Source organism: Erpetoichthys calabaricus, chromosome 17, assembly GCF_900747795.2.
Source record: "Erpetoichthys calabaricus chromosome 17, fErpCal1.3, whole genome shotgun sequence".
NCBI lineage: Eukaryota > Metazoa > Chordata > Cladistia > Polypteriformes > Polypteridae > Erpetoichthys > Erpetoichthys calabaricus.
This window is the reverse complement of record NC_041410.2, coordinates 64,726,783-64,749,655: the sequence shown is the minus strand read 5'-3', so window position 1 is coordinate 64,749,655 and position 22,873 is coordinate 64,726,783.

Sequence of the window (22,873 nt, the reverse complement as noted above, 5' to 3'; positions counted from 1 at the left end):
ACATGCTTTATCATTAAAAAGACATATGTCTTAATATTATATATATCATATGATATTATACAGTAGACTGCTTTGTGTTAATTCATTCAATGAATATCTGAATTTAATTCCCTCAACAACCTACCTTAATATTGAGTTAACAATGGTGAGGTAAGTTTCTCCCTGTGTTTTTTCTAAATGTTTTTTTCTAAACGTTTTTCTAATTCTGTACTCTAGCTTAATTCTCTTAAATAAAGTTATATCTACATTTTTGTTTCTTTTTCATTTTTGTTTTACACAGATTGCAAGATGTTTTATCATATCTTAATATTTTTTGCCAAATATGAAAGCAAATTACACCAAACAATTGTTTAAAAATCCATCATCATGTCAATTACACATGCAAGAATTTGGCTTTTTGTAAATTTCCCACAAATCTGAACAATAAGAACAGCACACTGACACTTTACATGGGTGGGGACACAATCATATTGTGATGTGTCTTGCCACTGCATGGGATGTAAGGAGTGGAAGCAGTGTTGGGGTGTAGTCTTGGGGAAACACACTTTGTAAGGGCTCAGGGCACTTCCCTAGAAAGAGAGCAGAGTGACAGGGATCAGGGTTAAGTAAGAGTGCACGGAGAAAAAGGGAGTTTGGGTAGTCAGAAGAAGTAGTTTTTGTGGAACGAAAGACAGCATCAGTTTCAGAAGGGAGCGAACAGTTAAAGGGCAGGCAAGAGGTAGATAGGATGAAGGAGACTTGTTTTATTGTTTAGGAGGTTTCCCCATGACCCAGACAAAAGGCAGTGTGGTAGGGCATCGTTTATAACGCGGCATATCAAATAAAAAGCCATTCAGCATTTGGAAGATTCCCCCGGACAAGCAGCTCCTGAGTGTGTCTTATTCGACGGGATGTCACAATGTAATACATTGTATTACCAGCAATGTGCAGACCGCACTTACATTAGGGTGGCATTGTCACAGAACAGTATTTTTTTTAACATTACAAAATAATAACACCAATAATGACTCATTTTGACTCTTTAAGAATTACTTATACTCATGGTTGTTTATACATACTTTACCTGTAAAAACGGAAGAGATTACAATGTGCAAGCTCAGGGCATGCAGCTCAGACCCTTGCCTAAAGAAGGGGCTTGAGCTGTCTCGAAAACTTGCATGTTATAATCTGCTCACTTAGCCAATAAAATGTTATAACACAGTACAACACCCTACTACTGTAAAAAATGAAAAATGTATTCATTTTAAAAGTTTAAAATTATGCATAATGCAGACCACAAAGTTCCACAAATCAAATTGGGTGTACTATACACTTTGAAACTTAAGTCACAAGACTGTGCTTGAAATTGGTGTTCATGTATCATATTGTGCTTATTCTGTACTTATGTAATTTCTAGAATTTTGTTAATTTCTAGAATGTTATTAAGATATCTGTTACTGGTACAATGTGTGTTAAACCTCTGTTAAGTCTCCAACATACACATTTACTTACAAAGAACAGGTGACTTTTAGCTTGGAGGACAGTTTACTTTAGATAGATAGATAGATAGATAGATAGATAGATAGATAGATAGATAGATAGATAGATAGATAGATAGATAGATAGATAGATAGATAGATAGATAGATAGATAGATAGATAGATAGATAGATAGATAGATAGATAGATAGATACTTTATTAATCCCAAGAGAAATTCACAAGTGAAGAGTTTATCCATTTCTGTTGTTTGTAATGCATACTGTAATGAGCATGGCAACAGAAGAGACAGACACACACAGACAGCACATAAAATGTTCAGGTTTTAGCTCTCAGACAGCCAGCATATTTACTGTATTGTTTAATTCAATGCAGTGCAGTCTGATCGCCAACTACTTGAGCTACTATGAAAACTTCCCCACTGTTAGGCACCACGAAGAACTCCACACAAAGCAACAAATATGCCAGTTAACACTAGAACAAATTAAGCCTCCCCTCTCCCCTGCCAACTTGTGCCCACCTCTCTGCAATGCTTTTTACTACATGTGAATAATCAAGCCTTCTGATTCCAGCTGCCTCATTGTCTGCTCTCCTGCATGCAATTATCTTCTGTAATCCACCCAGTCTTCCTCAAGCAGGTTGTGCTTCATCATCTCCTCCTCCTGATTCATGGCCTATTTTAATGGCTTACATCACGGGGTGCCCAAGTCTTGGAGAGTACTCCCTAGAAAGCTGTAGATCAGAAGGAGCTGCTTTTGGAGAGTTTGCCGTCAATCAGATGGCTGGCTCCACTCATCTCTAAGTGTTATTCCCTTGAAGTAACACCGCAGGCACTTGGCCCCAGTGCAACTGACAAATGCTTATGTCTGCTGGCTGCTCTAATATGTTGTGTGTTTTTTCACTTTAAAGATAGCGTTCGTTATTTTTTATTAAAGTAATATTTATCAACTAATTTATTTATTCTTTTGTTTGTTGGTATGATGATACACTGTATGGGAGTAATGTTTTGTGAAGTCTTTATCACAATATGTACTATATGTACATATGAAGTGTATTTTCTCATAAGTAAGGATGGGGTTTGCCTTAGGAAGCATTATTTAATGTGCCAGCCCTGGAAACGGACATAACAATCGCAAAAAAAATGGACACTTGAACTGGAGAAAAGTCATCATTTTTTGAAACTGAAGACTGCTTACATAAAGTTTTAAAATTTTGCTCAAACAAAGCAGGATAAACTAATTAACTTACAAAGGAATTTAAAGGACCCATAAAGCAAATTAACTAATTAATGTACAAGCGAAATTAAAGCATCCTCTCTTGTGGAATAATAATTTATGACCCAAATACATTTGTACATTCTTTGTCCATTGAATCAGCAATTTATCATTTTAACACATCAGTTTTTTTATCCAAGGAATTTATGGTGCTTTTAGTCTAAAATAATCAGTCAGTTTACAACTTAGCGGTAAAAGAAAATAGACACAGTAAGAGACAGTACAATGCAAGAACAAAGCAAACAAGGTCAGAATGTTAGGGCACCTTTTGGCAAAACCCCTATAACTGGGTGATCTATTAAATCAAAAGAAACATATGCAAAACACAAAAACAGCCTTCTCATATGTGAGTCTCTTTCATCAACCAGCAAAGACGGCAGTTCTTCAGGTTATGTAATCGGGCAGGAAGAGGCGTGCTCAAATGGGTGGACCCTGGAGGTGACATCATGCAAAAAGAGCTGTCAATCTTCCTGTCTGCAGAAGGAGAAAACTAAAAACCATTATCACACAGTGCCACCCTGTGGATTGGCGGAGAATTACCATCGCCAAAGCCCTTAAACTGTCTCCTATGCACACGTGATGACAACAATTACATTCAGGATTCATTTGGGTGAAGCCAAATGTGCAATGTCACATGTATCAAAATCCCATGTAAAGGCACTTCTGAAAGACTGAAAGAAGAACAGTGCAGGAGGTGATGTCAGAGACTGAAACATGTTATATGGAAGTGAAAGACAATATATTATGTCGACGTTGAAGATCATAACTCAAGCATCACTCTGATTCCTGAATCAAAAAGCCACCCAGAATGACATCCACCCTTGATATTGATGATTTCTGGTAAGCTTTTCTAAGACTCTATACATTCAGACCATTGTATTGATTTTTTATTATACTTTCTTCAATTTGTACTATATTAAATACCACATTGCTTTTACATTTCTGTACTTTCTATTTATAGCTAGAGTGATTGAAGTCATAAAGTAAATATTAGGGCATCTGGTGCAGGAGAGATTGTCATTTGTTCTAACCTGCAGAGTTTATTAAGTCTGAGAGGTCCCACCTCAGTAACAAGAATAATTACGGTAGAAGTAAGACACCGCTATTTGGTAAGTGGCATATAACCAAAAGGTGTTTGAGCTTTCATGCGTCATTTTGTTAGTGCTGGAAATAGTGATTACCTATGTGGAGTACTGAGAGGTAACAGGCATTAAGCATTATTTAAATGCACTTACGTGGAGGAGATCCTATTGTGAGGTTTTTGAAGTTTTTGACACCCTTCGCAAGTGGGTGACACGCCGAAGCACGATTGATGTGTCTGTCGAGTGCTGCTTGTCTGTCGCTGAGGCAACCGTGGGGTCACAACACCTTGCAGGTTCAACAGCAAGTACACTGCCTCTTCCCGCAACACATCTGTCTCCTGATGGGTGATGTGGGGAACACTACAACTTGGCCACTGACCTGGCCCCAGCCCCTTCCATTTGCTGTGTTGGTGTGTAGAAGATTTAATGCTTCTGCTGCAATAAATAACCTTGCTGTTCCTGTTTCAAGTTGAATAAAGCTAGTTTTCCTGAAATGCTTAGACTCAGTCTAGTCTTTTGAGTAGACCGACCTTTTAACAAACTTGGTAAGTCCCACTCATCCCTCGATAATCCACCAAAATGGTGGTGCACACCATCCAAGTCATAGTACAAAATGATGTCCCATCAGTGATGTGTAGAAATATCATAGATAATCCAAATAGCAATAAAGTAAGTGCAGAAATAGAATTAATATTTCTCCAATGCTCAAAAACATGACAGACAGGAGATGGGATTTGGAAAGTTTACAAGTCAAAATGATAGGACAAAGTTTGTGGTTAGAAGGAGAGCTAAGCTAACAAAACAAAGATTCCAAACTCCAAAAAAGAATGTGGAATGCAAGGAATTTAGTTATCCCAAAGCTAGAATACAAATCCTGCTGCCCTGCCATCTTATACAGATTTGCCTGATGACACAAAATGGAAATGACAATACAAAATGGCTTCACCAGAATAATTATAATCTCAATAAACAAAGAATACAAAATAATAACATTCAAAAATTACCCAGAATGTTAAAATGAACCAATGTAAGAAATAATCAAATATGCTGCAGCTCCCTCAAATCTTAAAATTAGATTTTGTAAATGGATCAATGGATATTTAAGCCTGTCTTGTGATGGACTGGCATCCCATGCAGTGTGAATTCCTGCTTTGCACCTGATGTTACAGGGATAGGCTTTGAGTGATCACACTGCACTAAAATATGAATGGATGGATGGATGTTTCTTGTTTAGAACAATATAAGATGGGTGTTAGGACTCAAGAGGTGGAGTACCTGCACTGAGTCATAAAGTGACATTTAAGCTTGATTATTTTGTCATTGACCCTCCACCTCCATGTCACACTTGTTCCTGCTGTGAAGCATGCTGAGATTCTTTTTGGGACCACTTTTCCATCCAGCATATGAGAAGAAGCTCAATGTCAGCATACATGTCTTCCCCTGATGACCTGCTCAGGCAAAACTGTACTGGAAATACCTGCAAACAAAGTTAAAAAAAATAATGTGCAGATCAAATAAAACATTTACACTTCTGCCATCTACTTTGCAGTGAACTTGAAACTGTGGAGAGGCTACTGCCATCACAAAAGTAAGAATTTTTTTCCAAGATCTTCAGTTTGCTAGCTGCATTTTCAAGGTAATCTCTGAAATTCTTTTCTTCCCATTTTGGTCATGTTCAAATTATCCCATGAAATGTGCACTTATTTACACAGGCACAACACCCACATCATTTACAGAAGTGGACAAATTTATTGATACCCCTCCATGAAAAAACAAGGCCCCACAATTGTCTCAGAAATAACTTGAAACTGACAAAAGTAATTGGCACCCATCATTGTCTATTCTGTATTTAAACAAAATCAAACTTTGCTTTAGAGTTTTAATTTGAAAGAATATTTCAAATAATAACACAAATGAAAATGTAATGGACAAGAGTGAACTAACATTTTGAACAAACGTTAGAGGTAATCACTTCAAACAAGCGATTCCTGGAGCTCTTAATTAGACTTCAACATCTGTCAACAGATACTTTGGCCCAATCTTCCTGTGTCAACTGCCTCAGCTGTGTTAGGTTTGAAGTGGGCCTTCTCCAGATTTCAGTTCTTCCTATAGATGTTCAATAGGATTCAAATCAGAGCTCATAGAAGGCCACTTCAGAATTGCCCAGTGTTTAGTTCTTAGCCATTCTTGGGTGCTTTTAACTGAGTGTTTGGCTCATTATCTTGTTGGAGGATCCTTGACCTGCAACTGAGACAGAACTTCCTCACACTGGGCAGTATGTATTGCCTCAGAATGTCTTGATAGTATTGAATAATAAAAAATTTAAAATCAATATATTAAATAATAGTTGAACAAAGAATCTTGGACTGAGGACCTTTTGACCTATTTTTTGTACTTAGATAAACAAATCTAAAATGCCTTGATGATTATTATCTGTGTGCATTTGGGAGGATGGAAAATATACTGTATTATTATGCAAACCAGCTGATGCTAAGAAAATGTATATGTATATATATTTGCAAGTATAAGAATTCTTTGTGTTAACCATATGAATGCATTAAGATTGTTAAAAGATGAAAACCATTACCTGTATAATCATTTTAACAGTATAAGTATATTACTAGTTTGTATTAATGAGCTATGGATTAATTGTTTAATAATATGACTTACTTAAAATAATGAACTAAAGATTAACTGTTCATTAATAAGACTTACATATAAAAATTAAGTGTGTATGCAAAGCTGAAAGAACAAACCTGCAACATTTTTGTCAAACTGCTGACTTATAGTCTGTACTCAGGAAAACTGCTAATCGTTTTTATTTTCCAAACATCTGTGATTTTTGTTTAATCAACAGTAATAGGTTCTTTCACTTCTTCTAAAGTTGTTTTGAACAAATGTGTTGTAATATTACTAAATTCCCCCAAAGAATTGTGTAACCTTGTCTTATGACAGACTGTCTCTAAGATGTAAATCTCTTTTATAAAAAGGAAGCTCACCCCCCCCAAGATTGGGCTATTGCTGGTAACTGACAGTGACACAAGCTGACAGGGGCTGCAGTGGTCTCTGCTCACCAAGAATAAAGAAATTGCTTTTTTACTCTGTATCTGCTGTCTGCCTGCTGTTTGCCTCGAACCTTCGTCCACAATAGTCTTGAGATTTCATTGTTCCCTGCACAGATTCAAGGCACCCACTGCAAGAGGAAGCAAAGCAGCCCCTAAACATAACCGAGCCTCCTCCATGTTTTACTGTAGGTATGATGTCCTTTTCTTTGAAAGCTTCATTCTGTCATCTGTGGACATGGAGCTGATGTGACTGTGGACATAGAGCGTGACACACGTGTGATTGGGAGGCAGCTAGAGGGCCTAAATAATAGTAGTGCCACACCGGATGAGAGGGTGGTGTGGAAGAAAATTATGAATACAGACAACACCCCACTGGAATGCCCCGATTTAAGTAGTAAAACACAGGCAGGAGAAAGCATCAATCGTTATCTATACTAATAAAAGGCAAAGCCCTCACTCACTCACTCACTCACTCACTCACTCACTCACTCACTCACTCACTCACTCACTCACTCACTCACTCACTCACTCACTCACTCACTCACTCACTCACTCACTCACTCACTCACTCACTCATCACTAATTCTCCAACTTCCCGTGTAGGTGGAAGGCTGAAATTTGGCAGGCTCATTCCTTACAGCTTACTTACAAAAGTTAGGCAGGTCTCATTTCGAAATTCAAAGCGTAACGGTCATAACTGGAACCTCTTTTTTGTCCATATACAGTAATGGACTGCAGCTCGCTGGCCGTGGGAGGCGGGGTTGTGGGGGTTGTGTATCGTGGCATCACGCCTCACACGTAATCACGTGAACTGACTGTGAAGGAGAAAGGACGGCCTTATATGGCGTTCGTTTATAAAACAGCGGATAGGCTGTGTAAAGGCAGCTTCACAAAAAAACAGATCCTTAACAATCCTTATTGGTATATTTTCACTCAATTTAAAAAGGTTTTCTTTTCTTCTTAATTAAAATTTAAAAGCAATACTTCACCGCTGCGAAGCCCCTCTAGCGCTGACGTCCGAGGTTCGATTCCCGTAAGCGAGTGCAGTGAGTGTGTACGCCTGATGAGCCAAGAATTAGGGCGAAACACGTGTCGCGTACTCTTTGCATTATTTGACAGTAAACTATTTTCAACCATTCTATGATCTGCTTCTCACAACTGAAGACACCGTGGCTGATGTCAGCTGACTTGCTGGCCAACCATAAGCGTTACGTGGAAGGTAACCACCCATACAATCAGATTGTGATTCAGACTATGAATGCCGTGAATGTAATTACCCCGATCTACATGCTGTCAAATAAACGAACCACACGCCGTGGCGCAATGTTAGGGGCTTCGCCTCTAGCGCTGACGTCCAAGGTTCGATTCCTGTAAGCGAGTGCAGTGAGTGTGTACGCCTGATGAGCCAAGAATTAGGGCGAAACGTGTCGCGTACTCTTTGCATTATTTGACAGTAAACTATTTTCAACCATTCTATGATCTGCTTTTCACAACTGAAGGCACCGTGGCTGATGTTAGCTGACTTGCTGGCCAGCCATAAGCGTTACCTGGTAGGTAACCACCCATACAATCAGATTGTGATTCAGACTACGAATGCCGTGAATGTAATTACCCCGATCTACATGCTAGAGAGAACCTCAATGAAGAAGAAACAGTGTGTAAGCATACATATTAACACATGTGCAATTAAACGTGTGCATTTACGGGGTGATTTCTCAGGCTTAAAAGCTCGCCTTTTATTAAAAAGGTAAATGCAAACTGTTTTCATTCTGAAGGGCACAAACCACGTTGGATTTCAGCCGTTAAACGCGCAAAAATGTCGGTACACCAGATAAATAAAGCTCAACATATTATCAGTTGTATTGTATGCTTACAATACATATAGAAATGTGTTAATCATTAACTAATAGTATGGGATGGTGTTTTTCGACTCGCGCCTTGATTTAAACGATTCCATGTCTTGGTGGGTTTGCGTAGCTTATTGTCAATATCTTTACATCTGTTTTTAAGACTTATTGACTGAAACGGGCTTTCACGAAAAAAGTTAGGGCTTTGCTACAGGATACACCCTCCACAAGTTAAGGAAGTAAAAATAAAGGTATATATTTCTGTTTTATTTAAACCTTTTAAGTTCGTATGCATAACCCCATTTGGTTGTTTTAGTTTTTTTTTTCTTTCTTCAGTAATATTTAATCTCCTTAAAGAAAAACAACATATGCATTTTACTTTTTTTGTATCTCTTTAGTAATATTTTAGTGTAAAAGGATAACCAGTATTTAAACCCTTTATGTTACTTTATAAAGTTATTTTACACAATGTTGAAAAATTAATAAGAAAGCTACATATTTTGGCAGCTGCTGCTTTAATTTTCAATGAAATGAAAAAAGCTCTCCAAGAGAAAACCTCAATGAAGAAGAAACAGTTTGCACTATCTAAAAAGGAGAAACCCTCATTTATAAAGGTTTGCTGCAGATGACTTAACTGAAAATAAATGAATAGTTCCTATGTGTATAATACATATTTATCTATTTGACTTATGCCTTTATTCCAGCAACTTGCAACATCTGAGGTACAATTTGTTACATTACTTTTGTTTTTTGCAGCACAGGCAGGTGAAGTGACTTCCTCAGGGTCACACAGTGGTGTCAGTACCAGGATTTGAACTGACAAGCTCCGGGTTTGCTGAAATATTACTGAAGAAAGAAAAAAAACGTAAACGGGCAAATGGGGCTATGCATACAAATGTCCATCCATCCATTATCCAACCCGCTATATCCTAAATACAGGAGCCAATCCCTGCCAACACAGGGCACAAGGCAGGAAACAAACCCCAGGCAAGGTGCCAGCCCACTGCAGGGTGCACACACCCACACACCAGGGACAATTTAGAATCACCACTGCACCTAACCTGCATGTCTTTGGACTGTGGGAGGAAACCGGAGTACCCGAAGGAAACCCAGACAGACACGGGGAGAACATTCAAACTCCACGCAGGGAAGCGAACCCGGGTCTCCTAACTGGCACCTTTCACTGCTCCACCATACCACCCGCATACAAACTTAAAAGGTTTAAATAAAACAGAAATATATACCTTTATTTTTACTTCCTTAACTTGTGGAGGGTGTATCCTGTAGCAAAATCCTAACTTTTTTCATGATAGCCCCTTTCAGTCAATAAGCCTTAAAAACAGGTGTAAAGCTAAACTTACAGCACCACTATTCAATTACACTTGCCTAACGCCTCTCCTAAGGGGAGATACTGTGGGATCTGGGCATCAGTCAAAGCACCAATCACAGACCCGATTAGAAAGCGGGAAGCTGTGATTTGTCGTCTCCCTCCCATGTAACAATCACAGCCCGTGTTACAACGCACTATGTATGTATGTGTATATGTATATATGTATATGTGTGTGTGTATGTATGTGTGTATATGTATGTGTATATATATGTTGATATGTGTATACTGTATATATATGTATATATATGTGGATGTGTATTTGTATATATATATATATGTATATGTAGATATGTGTATATGTAGATATGTATATATATGTATATGTATATATATGTTTACATAACCTCTTTAACACACTACTTCTCCACTGCGAAGCGTGGGTATTTTGCTATTCTTTATCTAAATCTCACAAGAGGCAAAAACTTTTCATGCTAGTGTTTTTGCAAAGAAAAAAGTGTCCTCTGCGCTATATTTATACAATTCATTGATTAGGTCACTACTCAAAAAAGGAATTCATTACATAATCAGAAAACGTTTAACATGATTGGTTACATCTAGTTGCTAACAGGACATGGCAGATGTTGATACCTTTTGATTGATAGTCCTGTTTGCTTAGGACAGGGGTGGGCAAATTCATTCCTGGAGGGCCGCAGTGGCTGCGGGTTTTTGTTCCAACCCAGTTGCTTAATTAGAAAACAATCCTTGCCAATAATTACATTTCATGGCTTGTTAGTGTTTTAACTCTGCTATGTCAAGTCATTCTCATATCCTAGATTTTTTTTTCCATTCTAAGGATATCATCCAAATACTTTGAAGTGTAAAACGGATGGGTAATTCTCAATCCTTCACTTTTTTTTCTCTTCTCTTTCCTTCCAAGTATTTAATTAAACCAAATAGTGCACGATAAATACACACAGGTGTAAAGGGTAACAAGCAAAATGGATCACTGCTGGTTTCTTTTGTCATTTGCATCTTATTGCTAATAAGGAGCAATTAAAAACCAAGAATGCAGCTGTTTAAGACTTAAATTAGCAATAAGGGTTCAAAATCTTAATGAGGGAGATAACTAAAATGAAGCAGAAGTGTCTCTAGAGCAATACGTGCCTCTTATTAACCAATTGGGTTAGAACAAAAACCTGCAGCCACTGCGGCCCTCCAGGAATGAATTTGCCCACCCCTGGCTTAGGATGTGCATGACATTTTAAATGTATTATTTTTATTTTTATTTTAGAAGATGTGTGAGTTTCTCCATGTATATCTTGTTTTCCAAAAAGTAAAGAATAATGGCCTAATTTTTTATGATCCAGCTGGGTACAAAAACAGGAAACTTAGTACTATGGAAGAATGATTATGCCATAAATATAACATTTTCTCTTAAGGGGTTATATAAAATAACAAGAAATACATTTATCATAGTGAATAATAAAATAACAGCATCAGCCTTTAAACATAAGTTCAGAAGAATATTAGACTCAGACAAATGCTAGGTGCAGATTGGACCAGGATTCAAATTCAACTCGTACAGTGGTGAGCTGCGCTAACTTTTCTCTCTCAATCTTCTGCAGACCATCCATGGGAAATCCCACTAGGTCCTGGTGCCACTGATGATGTCACTTCCTGTCCTGAAGACATTGCTTCCGGTTCCGCGCCACTGTTGATATCACTTCCTGTCACGGTCTTTAAAGCCGCCATATTTTCCCACTCAAGTCAGTTCTGTTTTGGACTTCAACCTGAACACAACGCAAAATAATACCCATTTGCAGACAGAGCATATTATACAGGTGGCTGCCCCAAACCTTTGATGTTTCTTGGCTATCTTTGTTACACTTACTAAATAACAACAGTTTTGTCTCATCTGTCCAAAGGATTCTTCCATTCTCCCAGAAGCATTGTGGCTTGTCAATATGTATTTTAGCAAATTCCAGTTTGGCTTTGTTATGTTTTTCTTTCAACAGTGGAGTCCTCCCCGGTCTTCTTCCATTGAGCTCACTGCCACTCAAAAAATAACACATGGTGCGATCACACACTGATAGTCCTTGACCTTGGAGTTCAATTTGTATTTCTTTGGAAGTTGTCCTTGGCTTTTTGGCTACCATTCTCACTATCCTTCTGACTATTCTGGAGTTGATTTTCACTCTCAGCCTCATCTAAGGACATTACCCACAATCCTATGGACCTTCAGTTTCTTATTAGTATTTGCAACTGTTGTCACAGGAACAACAAGCTGCTTGAAGATGGTCACATGATGATACCGAATAGTAGAGTGACTATTTTTCTCCATTTACATAGGCCAAATTGTACAATTGGACACATGTGTAGGGATGGGAATCGAAAACCGGTTCTTGTTGAGAACCGGTTCCCACTGTTTCAATTCCTTGGAATTGTTTGCCATTTTTGCAAACGATTCCCCTATCGATTACTGTCGCCTCGAATGACGTCACCACATTGCATAGCGTCATTTACCCAGCAGGAAACATGGCGCCTAAGCAGCACAAACGCTCAAAAGTTTGGTTATACTTTACGAGAAAGGATGACAACAGGGCAACTTGCAATACTTGCAAAGTAGATATTTCATCAAAGGGAGGAAACACTACGAATATGCAAAAGCATTTGCTCACAAAACACGCGATAACCTTAAATGAATGTCGTGTTTTTGATCCGCTCTGGACTAGTGAATCTCAACCCAGCAGCAGCGGTATCGATTGCACATCCTCTCCCGTTAATACGGCAGGTAACTAATCAACTAACATTGCATATTATGTTAGCGCGATTTGCCTTATTGCAAAACCTGCTATTACTGTGCATTGCATTTAGATGACCATGACGAGAGAGACAGACAGAGTCTGGCTGTCTCAGATGCTGGCAGTTCTCGCTGCAGTCTGCTGGTAGCTTCTCCTTTCACAGAGGCGGGGAAAAGTAAAATGACACAGGCCAGGATAGACGAATGTCACTGAGCAGTGACTAAGTTTGTGGTAAAAGGCTTGCACCCATTTGCCACAGTAGATGCCCCCGATTTTCAGTAAGTGAATGTGTTTAATTGTAGGCTAAGTCAGGGAATGTCAAAGTTGCATGTTCTCCTCTTACCAGATGTTTCATCCGTTTCCATTTATATATCTTTTAGAGAAATGACAAAGACTCTGAACCCTAAGTACAAAGCCCCAAGCAGAGACAGTTTAACCAACCACTTGATCCCTGTTTGGTATGCGGTTGAAAAGGCAAATCTGATTTCTGAGCTGAAACATGTGTTGAAGGCAGCCGTCACTGCAGATGGATGGACAAGTTTTAGGCAAGATCATTACCTCACAGTAACGCTGCATTATGTCAGGAATGGCCAGGCTCAAGAAAAAGTCCTCAAAACCAAACCAGTGTACCAGGCACAGACAGGGACAGCTGTAGCAGAGGAGATTGATGAGATCTTGGAGGAGTATGGTATCAAAGACAAGGTTGTGGCAGCCACTGTTGATAATGCGGCCAACATGGATGTAGCTGTCAAAATAGTTGATGGTTGCAGAATTGCACAGTGCACAGTTCCATTGGACTTGAGTTGATTGTATTTGTTGCTGGCTGATGTAGTTTTATTTTTGAGTGCTCAGCTCATATATACTTTTAAAAAGGAGAGTGTAAATGTTACTGGACATTCTTGTGTAATTGCCACAGAATAATTTATGTTATACTTTGTTATTGCTACAGAAGAATATTTATTTTATTATTATTTTACATTTACAAATTTTTTTCTGGGGACCCCGTGGCACCCCATCGAGGAGCCGTAGGCTGTGGATCTCTTAAGATCTCACTGTTGGGTTTGTAAGGTCATGCTACTCCTAAATTTCTATCTTGTTCAAAGATAAGATATAAAACAAAGTTCTAAGTTAATCGACCTGTGTGTTCTCCTTTTTTAAAAATAAGAATCGATAGGAGAATCGATAGGAGAATCAATAAAGAATCGATTTGTTAAACAGAATCGAAAATGGAATCGGAATCATGAAAATCTTATCAATTCCCATCCCTACACATGTGTGATACTACTTAAAGAAAACATCTATTCTGAAAAATCACTCTAATCCAGTTATTTATGATCATTTCTATGAGTACCGACAAATGTATCCAGGCCATTTTAGAATATCTTTGTAGAATAAGCATGACTTGATCTCTTTTCACACTTGCTTTGACATATCAAAGGCAAGCAGGTATAAAGGAGACAGTTTTCTTTTTCATGTCATCACTTTTTAGGAGGCTATAGCACTTTTTCAATAAGTGTAAGAGTACCAACACATTTGTCCATGTCTGTAAAAAGCAGAGAAGATTAATAAATATTTCATGTACATAGCACCTTTCCAATGCTCACAAAACTTCTTAAGTATCCTAAAGGGTATAGCAAGAATAGAGTAATATGAAACAGAACACTGGATACAAACTAATATCAAACATTAAAGACCAAATGAAAGATACATGATATACTAAGTTCTGAATTGGAATAAGAAAGAAGAAGACATCACAATGAAGTGCTGGGATTCCCATGGCACAGTGAAGCAGGTAAGGGTGTTTTCTTCTCCACACTCACCTCAGTGGTTTTAAAATCTTAAAGCTTTGGCTGTCAATGGTAAAGTTGAGTTTCATAAGCGCCTAAAATTAGATATTTTTAATGTAAGTGACTGAAATCTGAGCAGCCCGCTGGTGCCTGTCAACAGATGAGTGTCAGTGGGATAATTAATACATTAGAAGCCTGTCAAAGGTCATTTAAAATGGCCACAATATGATCATTGCAGCTTTCAAAGATGGACGTGTATATCCAGCAGGGGGTCCGCACTCTTGAGAAGCATGTTCTGTTAGATCTGTAGCATTTAATGAAACCGTTAATTACCTGCTTGCAAAGCTCAATCTGGAGAAAGGAAGTAAAGCACTAAAGAAAAGAGGCAGATAGCTTATTTTTAATGCTGGCTTACACATTAAAATGCAAAATAAAGGAAGCCTAAGGGACAGCATGTCTTCATAGCGTGAGTGTCTGAGATTATCCTGGCTCAAGTTGTTGTGATTAATGTTCAGATGTATCAGTAATAAGAGAGAAGAAACCATCAAGATCCTAGCCAAGCAAACCAAACCTTTCATAGTAGCATCTGCCTTTGTATTGTAGAAAGACATGCACAAACAAAGATAAAGGGTTTGGGCACCAATGGTGACCCTGTAAAGTTTGAAAAAAGTTTGGGAAAAACAACAATTGAGAGCTGACTTCTGAGATGTCTTTTCATATGCAAGTCTGCAGTGAGACTGAGTTATACCCACAGTCTGACAGTCACCAACTCATCGACCACTCATTCGGTACAGTCAAGGTTAAAAGTATAGTATTTACATGCCTAATACAGCAAACCTTTTATAAATTATAAGAAAGAGTACTGCATTACTCAGATTTGTTGTTTGTGTTGTCCTTTTGTTGCCTTATATAATTTATTGTATTATGAATTTATTAGCTTTTGCATACCTCTTGGGGGCAGAGTGGAGGGTCATCCATTGTAGAGTGCCCCTGGATCAATTACAGGTTAAGGGCCTTGCTCAAGGGCCCAGTAGAGTAGGATTCCCTTTGGCAGTAAAATGGATTTGAACTGGCAACCTTCCAGATACCAGCAGAGATCCTTAGTCTCAGAGACACTACTCTGCCCAGATTTGCCTTGGATAATGAGGAATCTTGGCAGATTGGAGCATGAATAATCAAGGTTCCACTGTAGTTAGAAAAAAAAATCAGGAACATAAAGGCCAGAATTCATAATCCAAAAGGAATATGCAAATCCTTAGATAACAAAACAACAAACAATCTGAAATCCCCAAAAATGAAGTAAAAACCACAGGAGTCAAAATCCTTTATCCAGCATTCAGCCCAGGTGGGCCTATGCAAAAGCCACTTTTCTTACTGGCCCACCCTGCTTTTTAGCTTAGCATTTAATTTTTTGTTTCCTCAAACAAAAATTGGCCTATTCTGCATACATGCATTTTGCATCTTCATTTATGGAAAAAAATCAGTTGATTATAAGTTTACCCAGTAAAATAATCACTAGAAAATAATTCTCACTAGAGAAGTTCATTTAACTCTTAAAAAATACTTGGAAAGCACATATATGGTTAGTGATCATACAGCAAATATCTGAGTAACAAGGTTTAGAAAATAAGAATGACTTTGTTATTAATTACTGGCACTCAAAACATTTGACGTTAACAGGAGGCTACACTGAAGTTACTAGTTGGGGTAGGTCTTGTTGGAGGGAAACGTGTACAATGTAAAGCAACTATTTTAGGTTTTGTCAGGATCCTGGGACTTTTTGTAAATTATTGACAGATTATTTTCTTGCTTAAGTTTTGAGCTACATATTATTATGCAGTTTTTCAACACAGAGGAATCAGATGAAATGATTTCTTTTTCAAATCAATGCTTCATTTTAAAGTTCATTTTTGATTTGGACTGTTTTCCAACACCATATTGCTTTTTGTTCAGCTGCACTGAATTGCCAGGTTTTGCCCAGTAAGGGATATGGCTTAAGAGGTTGTGTTCCTTTCAGTCAGTCATCAGGATAAAAGGGTCATTCCAAGTTTACTTCAGATTACAAAATTTCATTAATATCATTAATTTGTGTACGTTTTTTGTTTGAAATTTAACATCTTATTAAAGAAAAAACATCCTATAACAGGACAATTCAGTAATCAGGCAGAAGAAAAGCCGTTCATTGTATCTTTTAACTACTCCTCGGCAAAATGACTTGGAGAGAGCATTCTTCAAAAGTAGTCTGTTATAGCATGGTCAGAATGATCAGAATGGTCAGAAAAACAAAGGATAGAGGTTCATTTTATAAACTGTTGAATTTACATACAGTGTCAATCAATGCATACATTTTACTCTGATTGGTTCATTGGTTTACACCCAAATGAATTACAGTATACAGTATAAAATAAAAGTCTATTATATTATATGCTGGTTCTTCTTATACGAGAACCTTTTGAGATGAGCCACCACCCTTGAAATTTCTATGCATATAACAACTGTTTATATAACTAGTTTATAGGACGTCTGCTGATGTTTTAGTCCTCTCTTAGTCATCCCTCAGTACATTTTGTATATTACATCAACCTTTCTTCTGTTTCATTCTTTATTTACTTGACCATCTCAGTATTTTTTCTAAACCAATTCTTATATTTCAGTGTACATTTTGATGTTCACTTGACCTTTATCTCATTTCCGACATTTATTATCCCTTTATGCTATTTCTTAAATATGAATACTATGTTATTCTTCCACAGATTCCTTTATGATTTTGAACTCTGCAGTCCTTTTTGCACTTGTTCTTCTCTTTTTTTTGTCTTTTTGTTCTCCTGATTTAGACCCTTGCTTTATATTTCACTTCAGCGATGTTCACTTTAGCGATGGATTTGCTGCTAGTATTACAACTGCTTGTGCTAGCAAATCTACAACCATCAGCTAACAAATGTTGAAGGATTAGCTAAGATCACTGATTTGTGTGATGTTCACAAGCCACCAGCTCAATCAATATTAAAATTTTCAGTTTCTGTTATGGCCAGTATGTAGCACAGCTTTTTGGCTCTTTGGTAGAACAAGTAACATGTAGCTGGAAAACAGGATTTTGAAAGAATGCGATCTTAACATTTTCACTCATGAGACTGAAAATGTACACATCAGTCATACAAACACAAATTACAAGGAATGGCAAAATGGTAATCGAACTGCTTGCTCTTCTGTAATGCTCCTGGCCAGTGGTCAAAATTATAATGGATATTATTTAGGCAGTTGTACATTGCGATGGGCTGCCGTGTCTTACGTATCATCAAAAGAAAGGTAGTCAATTTATCTTCACCATTTGTAAGTGGATTTAAGTTCACATTAACAAAAATCATTCAAATTAGATGTGCAAATAAAGAAAAAAAAGAATGCTGTTAACTTTGGTATGACCGGACTTCTAAATTATTTTTTTAAAACTAATAAAAATAACATTTGCCCCACTCATTACAAATTTAGGCCCACCCTATTATGAAAACCTGGTGCCACTTCTACTTAATCCAATCATCAACAATCTTAAACAGAATCAAAAATTTAAGAAAAGACAGATATTGCAAAAACAGACAGTCCAAAGGTGCCATGACCTGACTTCTCTTTATAAAAATGTTATAGTTTTTCCTTGGCCTCTAAAACTATCTGAGGCATTGTTTAGGGGGTTTTAGAGGTCAACAAATCTAGTCATTACATTTATTTTTGGAATAGATGTGGTTTTCTTTATGCTAAAAATAAATATTTTCCCACAGAACTGCTATTTATTTATTTAATGTATTGAAGAGACTATTTTGTAATCTCAGTTGCTAGGTAAAATAAACAAGAAGTGTGTTGTGCATGACATCACAGGGTCAAAGAAATAGATAGATAGATAGATAGATAGATAGATAGATAGATAGATAGATAGATAGATAGATAGATAGATAGATAGATAGATAGATAGATAGATAGATAGATAGATAGATAGATAGATAGATAGTATTGCAGATGGCTAGGGTTATTACCTGGCCAGGACGCCTAAAAGGACCAGAAGGTGGCGGGAATAGCTTCCGGGCCACGAGGGCACAACCGTCATGGAGCAGGAAAGGACCACGGGAAAAGAGAGCAAAGATTCAAACTCGTTGGGACCCGTGGCCACCGCCAGAGGGCGCGTTAAACCTTGTGGGACCCGGATATTGTTACTTCCGCCACACTCGGCAAGATGGCGGAGGAACCTGCCAGGGACGCCCGGAGTGCTTCCGGGGCAAAGGGAAGCACTTCCACCACACCAGGAAGTGCTGCCAGATGGACATCATCAATCACCTGGAGCAGATCCGGGCAGGAATAATAGGGGCTGCCTTCTTACAATCAGGGAGCCAGAGTCGGGAGTGGGAGTAGGACGAAGCTCCCAGGAGTTGAGTAGAGGCTGCCAAGGACTGAGAAAGAGAGAATCAGTGGTGATTACTGCTTTGTGCATTGTGTGCTGTGTGACACTGTGTTTATTAATGGAAAATAAACGTGTGCTTTTTATAAAGATGTGGTCTCCGACTGGTGGTGTCCGGGCAACTATCACAATAGATAGATAGATAGATAGATAGATAGATAGATAGATAGATAGATAGATAGATAGATAGATAGATAGATAGATAGATAGATAGATAGATAGATAGATACCACACCATTCTCTGAACCAGCCTAATCTGAGCAGAATCATTAGGATCAGGAGTCTATCCTGGCATGCACAGGGCAGGAACAACATGCCAACAGTCTTTCACAGTGTGAACACACTCACAGACACACTTGGGTCAATTTAGCATTGCCAAATGTGCATGTCATTGGGGATTGTGGGAGAAAATCAGAGCACCTGGATGAAACCCACTCAGACACGGGGAGGATCCAAGGCAGCATTGCTGCTACAGAACCTCCAATGTATATATATATATATATATATATATATATATATATATATATATATATATATATATATACACACATACATAAATGTACATATATATATAAACATAAATATATATATTGTGACAATAGTTGGCGCTATACCAGCGCTTAACCTGACACTGACAGATGCTAAAGGCACACTGATAAAAACAAAAATGGTTTATTTTTCTTCACCTCGTGGGAAACGCCATCCCCGTTTTCCACAGGCACAACACAGTCCCACAAGCACAATAGCACACAATAGTAATTATTTTCTCTTCCTTTTCTTCACCACTCCTCTCCGGCAAGCTTTGTCTCCCTCCTCCCGACACTAGCTCCCGGAGAAGTGGCTGCTGGCTCCTTTTATAATGCATCTGGAAGTGCTCCTTGTGCTTGAATACCTAATTCCGGCAGCACTTCCGGGTGAGATAAAAGAGCTGCTCTGTAGGGGTCAGCAGCAGCAACAGCACCCCCTGGCGGTGCCCATGGATCCCAACAGGGCTGCACCAAACTCCAACTCTCATGATTGCCCAATTTTGACTTTAGGTTTCTTTTTGATCTCATTCTATCTTCTGATTCTAATTTCTAATTTTAACTGTTGCTTCTCTGTGTAATCAGTTCAACAGAATTCTAACTAAACAACAAAAAAAGAAAACAGAGAGTGGAGATATCCACCACAAGTTTACTGGCACTACACCATGGCTGTGGCAGCAGGTGTAATATATAACTGCAGCTCAGTTGACTACAGCCCTCAGTGCCATATTGCCTTAACGTCTATACACAACACACACAAATGAAAGTAAAGGGGTGTGGCCAACTTACAAATACAAGAAAAAAAAGAACCTGAGAAACAATAAGGGTGTGTTTGGAAATTATAAAGGGGGTGAAACCTAGCACAGAAGACCTAACACTTTATGGCAGTAGAGTGTTGTACCACGTTAGCCATAGACTGATACAGGAGAAAGTAGGGTGAAATTACACCTTTTATTGGCTAACTAAATAGATTACAATTACAAGCTTGCATTTGTAATCTATTTAGTTAGCTAATAAAAGGTGTCGTTTCACCCTACTTTCTCCTGTAACACTTTATGTGTAAGATTGTATACTTTTTTATGGTTCTATCTTTTTATAAGTTTAATCAATCAGGTTAAGAACAAGGGGGCTCCGCCCCCTGCTCACTTCGCTCGCCTACCCCCGGCGTTGGGTATCCTGAAATACATTAGTCAAGCTCGTTCGTTTTGGAGCCGTGCCCGCTTTGCCCGCGGCATTTCAGACGCGCGTTGTAGGCGCCGTGTTCATTGATTTTATCCAGGCGGGCTCGTGTTTGTATATCCGTCAGTTGAGGTCGTTCGTTTTGAACCTGTGCCTGCTTTGCTTCCACAGTTTCAGACGCGTGTTGTAGGCGCCTGCGTTCATTGATCTTATCCAGGTGGGCTCATGTTTGTATCATTGAGCTGTATTGTGTTTGAATTTGGTGTAAAGCATTCAGCGGTTTGTACAGCTTTCCGTAGTATCTTTGTGGACCTGTGGGGCCTCCGTAGCCTCTCACGTTTGACTCTGGGGTGCAGCGCAGAATCCTCTTTTTTGTGTGGTTGTGTCGTTAGTGGTAGCTATGGGCGCGTTGTTGCTTCATTTCTCATTCACGTTAGTTGAGCTCTTTCGTTCTTGGTCCGTGACTCCTTCGTTCGCCGTGGATACGACTTCGCTTGCGGGTTTATGAGAAGCGTGCCTGCGCAGTACGTCTCATGATCCCATCGCCATGTCCCTGCGTCCATATCCGGTTTATTCTCGGTTAGTAATATGGATACATTTTTTACAAGTGATGTGTTAAGCTAACTAGACATTTGTCTTCTCTCTCTTTGTAGTTTTCTACAGTTGGACAGCCTGTCTACTAGCACTTCTCATCTCTCCTACCTCTGAATACTTCCAGCTGCAGCAATTTTGTGATATCTCGCTGTCTCTCAACCTGTTTTCCTGTTGTTTATCCCCAACCATTTTGTCTGGTTTTAATTAATATGATAATTTCTACAGCAAGCTAATGACTATGTTGATATATGCAAATCAAGCTTAGATGTATGTACGCTCAGAGACCGCAGTAACATACCTAATTGATTAACAAATATTCTTCACCTCTGGCTACTGCCTAATAAAAAATAAATCAAAACATAATCAACTCAATCCTGTATAAATATTCTTTAATTTCACTTAAAAGCCAGCTTCTTAAATAAATAAAAACACAGGTCATGTTGGCCAGCCTGGTAGTATGCTGGACAGTGTGGCTATGGCCTTTGTGTATACGCACTTACTCACCCAAACATGGTTCTCTACTTCTCGGACCCTAGAACCTGGCATAGCTCTGTAATTCAGTCACACTTCTCTCGCTCAAACACTATGGCATAGCTTTTTAATCTGATCACTTATTTTATCTCTGTGCTCATCTCTTTCTTCATTATACTTTGAAATAAAGGGCCTGCTACTTAGATTCTTACTGGAGGTAAGAATGTAGATTTATATTTAAATGAAAAAGATATAAATGTTTGTTCAATATTTTGACTTCACCAGATTTGGACATTTAAACATCCCTGAATATGTCTTGAGAACTTTCTGGGTGGTGTCTGAGAGATAACCTATATATCAATACCTTTCCATACAACTTCACTGATTGTAGGTGCAGAGCACTGTGAACTATTCTTCTTGAAATTACAAGTTGAGATTATACTAATTACTAAATACAGAACTGGTACACATATAAATGCAGGTTTATTAAAATACTCAAAGAGCAAAGCAGAAATTGATTAAACATAAACTGAAACTAACAATATTGTCCATTAATTCATTGATGAACTATGGCCAGTTGACAACAGTGGAGATTAAAATTGTAAATGAGAAAGTCTAAAATAAAGTCACAGTCCTGGAGGCCTCAACCCACTGGCCACCTACCAGCTTCGGGGTTTTCTATGATAGAGTTTGTGCTGGCCATCCAATCTGATGAGACAATCTTCCCATCCGATGATTCCAGTACTCTTTATCGAAGATGACTTTTCCATATGCAGGAGAGCAGCCTGGCAGTACAGCAGTGGCTCCAAGTGCCACGTCCAGATACCAAGAAGAGAAAGAGAATACAGGAGAGTTAATAACAGTTTAAAAATAATATATTATGTACAGTATATTTCAGTACACATGGCTAACAAACATACTGTATATCAAGACACCAAACAATGGGGAACTGTTTGTGCTTCTTGTCTGTCTTTTGTATTGATTCTTGTTGTTTTTACAGTT